General features: G+C 40.0%; 1 pseudogene across 1 annotated transcript; it reads left to right on the forward strand.

The window, feature by feature from the left end:
• The first annotated feature begins 330 nt into the window (after positions 1–330).
• Positions 331–784, forward strand: LOC308659078 (transmembrane protein 254-like; annotated as a pseudogene). The gene is made up of 2 exons: positions 331–590; positions 672–784. The product of its transcript is annotated as a transmembrane protein 254-like (transcript).
• The last annotated feature ends 3324 nt before the right edge of the window (positions 785–4108 follow it).

Consider the following 4108-nt stretch of genomic DNA (forward strand, 5'->3'; position numbering starts at 1 on the left):
ATCGGCATTTCTCCAGGATGGTGTGGATTGCAACAAACTTATTCATGTGTCACTAGACATCTTTCTATTCCCAAGGCTAGAGAGAGGGTTATTACTGTTTTGCTCCTAAGTATGTATCTAGCTGCTGATCTGAATCCTTGATCCAAGATATACTACTTTCTGGTAGCATCCCTCACTTTCCACGGTCCCTAGTCCTTGGACAAGTTGTTTCTGACTATGTCCATGGAGATGTATGGTACCAAGTTGCCAAGGCAGACATTTTGACACTCACAGCATTAACCTTTGCTGATGAACTGTGTGGCTGCTCATTCCCCTGGAGATGCTGCAGAGATGGGGACCTTAGCAGATGGTACAGCCTACTTCTGGAGGGACAGTCTGTTCTGGTTCACAGTCATCACCCATTCCTTTGGCTACTACACGTGTATTGTCCTCTGGTCTCAGAGTGTCCTTATCAGAGCCTTGGACCCCTGGGCTACTTTACTCAGTATTTGGTGAACCACCATCCCACCCTCCTGCATAATGGGTATTGGCTTGCCTGGCTGATTCAATGGGAGAGTCCTTATATGCCATGGTATTGTGCAACCTCTCCAGTAGAATCTCGCTTCCTCCCTGGGAGGCTTGAGGCAGAGAGCAAGAGGAGCTGTCCTGGAGCTTGGTTTAAAGGTATAAAGGAATCACAGACAGTTGGGCTCAACTACTCTGGTTCCTGCAGACTTTCCTCTTTGGGATAGCATCTCTCTCCATCTTGATTGCTTACAGGACAAAGCGCCAAAAATACAGTTAAAGGAGAAAGCCAAAACTTCCTCTCCGCTTTTACATTCAGACTCTCTTTTGGGGGGTGCTGTGTTTACTTGATGATCTTTCTACACTCTAAAAGTGCCTGTCCTACAAAGGTATTTAAGACCCTCTCAATGTTCATTTTTATGCTCTGGTTGAGCTTGTGTAGACTAGTTGTTACCTAAGAAAGAAATAAGAAAAAAACTCTGGCTTTCCCAGTTCTGCAGAAAACTTGAATGGCAGCAGACTTGCAGCCTCCCCCTCTGAGGTCCTGGGCTGTGCTGGTCCCTCTCTGTCTTCAGGGCTGAAACAAGTACTAGATTTGCTTGCTGGTGAGCCTGTGCTCCCTGTTCCTGAGTAAAACATCTCTTCTAATTTTTTTCTCACCTTTCTAAACCAAAATGAAATGACACTTCCATAATATATTTGTTAGGCACCTGTGAGGCAGGATCTTATCTCCTCAACTAAGCAGTTGTATAAAGGCCCAAAGGACCTGCCAAGAACCCAGAGCAGAGGACCAGGACACAGTCTCCCTGATGTTGCCAGCCAGCAGTGATCCTTCCTTGCACACAGCCCCAGGGACACAGTGCTCTGTGGTAGGCAGAGTGTGATGGCCACTGCTAGATTGCCCCTTCAATTCAGGGCCACAACTCAGGCAGCTGTTCTTTTCCCTGGGGCACCTGCTCCCACCTGTGCATCAGCAGTGGTTCTCCTCCAGTGTTGTTGACAAAGGAGGGAAGCACTTCGCTTTCTACTTGATCTGTATCATTCATTCCGTGTGCACTCATCTCCTAGGAACAGCACAGGATGCCTTCAGTAGTGGTGCCATCTTTCTGTGGGTCCTCTTTGGAAACGTGGATTGTTCCCCACTCTCCTGTTTTCTGTGGCTTTCTTCATCCAGCCCTAGCTTACTCAGTCACACCCACATTCCTCTCTAGAGATCCTAACCTCTGGGTTTTCCAGCTGGTTACTACCTCCCTGATTATCCTGAATGTACTTTATTACTATTGGCCTGTGGGGAGAGAGGTTCTCTAACTCTGTCCCTTTAACTTGGCAGAATGGTGCTGTCACCCTTAGGAGCCATGAGGGCTTCTTCCCTGGAGAGCATCTGCTTGTTCTCTGGAAGCTATTCCTCATTTCCCTTTGTGATTCCTTGGGCAGGTTGATGTATTAGCAAACATTTATAAGAAACAACTCTCCCCAAAAAGAAAGCCCTCATGAGAGATCATGAACTATGAATTGTTTTTACTGGAGATAATTTTTTTTGCAAATATATCTCAGTCTTTCCTGATCTTTCTCTTGGAGTAGGGGTTACTTTTGAGTAAAGAAAAAAATTTTGACCAGGAGTTAAGTATCATGGAGATCCAACCCAGATTTTTTTTAAAGCATAGCTGTCTCCAAATGACATTAATAATGACAGTAATACTGGTGGTGCCCAGAACAATGTGGCAGATGATTGAATGAAATAGACTAAATAAATAAAATGCTGTGACTGTCAAAAAATTTAAAAAAAAGAAAGAAAGAAAGAAATTATGAGATTGAATTCCTCATTTCAGTGAGTTGATGGGATTGTTTTCCATCACAGGATTTGAGCTTCTCACAGGACTCACAGTGCAACTAAACATTATGTATGAGACTTGCTTTTTAATTTACCAATCTGTAAAAGAGGATCCAGCTTTATTAACATAATACATGACCAAACATCTTCTGTGTTTGTTCTGGTAATGAAAGACAAAAGGAAAGACTGCTACTTCTTAAGTAAAGGAGGTCTCCCTTGAAGATGTTATCAAAATATTACAAATTCTAAACTAAGAACTCAAACATGTTTGGCACATTGTCCTAAGATAAACTGTCTACAAATATAAAAATGCAAAAAAAATGTCATTTTTTCACTATGTTAAGCTCTAAAGTGAAAATGCATTCTATGAAATAATTTTTTTAAATTAAATGCTATATAATAAAAATTTATTCCACCCACTTATAGAAAAGGTATATGAAGCAAATATAGTATGATGGTAAGATTTCATGAACATAGATAACCTATTCTTACCTAAATGTTTGAAATATTTGGTTTTTAAAAAGTAAGACCATTCTTAAAAACTAAGAAGTTGGTTGAGGATCATACAGAATTGGAATAGGAACTACCAGGTAGCTCAGGAGTCCAGATAAAGCATAAAGATGGTCTGGGTTAAGAAAAGGTAAATAGAGTTAAATAAAAGTAAACAGATATGTGGGTAGTTGTATCTACAGTACTTTTTGATCAATTGGTTGGAAAGGAGAGAACAGAGAAAGAAAAATGAGTCTCAGGTTTCAATTACAGAAACTACATGAATGGAAATGCCATTTACTAAGATGGGGTAGTTTGAGGCGAAGTAAAAATTAACACACGAAGAGAGCAAAGAAGTTTGATGAATCAATTTATTTAACAAGGTTAGGTACATCCTTTGATGACTGACTGTATGTGAGAGTTTCCAAAATGACCAATGCCTGTATTCCAATCCATCATAAATTGAATCAATCAGTACTAGATATTGATATTTTTAAATGTTCCTATATGATTCTGACATGAGAACCACTATTATAAATGATGAGTTTAGTCACTAGTGAGATCAATAAAATTCATTGATGGGGAAAGCCTTACAATGGGAAAGAACAAGGAGAGTGGCACATATTTAGATGGCTGCATATCCCTGGAGTGGATGGTGATGACCTGAACTTGAAAATCCATTCTGAAGTAGGCATTACCTTTATGTCAGTCTGCATCTCTAGAACAAAAAAGTCTCATTTCCACCAAAATCCAACTGAGTACCAACCAGCAAGCCTATGGAATATTCAACACTGAAGTTTCCAAAATCACAGGAGAATAGACACTGGGATGCTTCAGTATGACCAGGGACCACAAAAATGTCATAAACTACACCCCGCCCCCCCCCCCCCATGCCACCATCACCACCACCATTCAACCAACTCTGGTAAACTTGTAACTTGAGAGGAAAAAAAATAACCATATTGATATATATGGTAAATATCAATCTTCCCATTCATAAGCTAGAAAGAGAGATTTATTCCATGAAGTCTCAGTGTTTTTTTTTAAATAAAGCATCTTGAGACATGCTTTGACCCTGTAGGATAATTCTCACAAATTAATTCAAACCTTAGAATCAAGTTAATCTTATCTAATGTGAGGTCAGAAGAGCTGATGCAAGTGCACACTTCCTTATGTGTATGTTAATCTCTAGGTAATCTTCCAATTTAGAAAATTGAGCCCAAATTTGAGGCATAAATTAATTTTAGAAGATGAAGAAAATTAGGGAAATTATTAAAGAAATAT

The sequence above is a fragment of the Spermophilus citellus genome (assembly GCF_964194105.1).
Source record: "Spermophilus citellus genome assembly, chromosome: 10".
In the NCBI taxonomy this organism is placed as follows: Eukaryota; Metazoa; Chordata; class Mammalia; order Rodentia; family Sciuridae; genus Spermophilus; species Spermophilus citellus.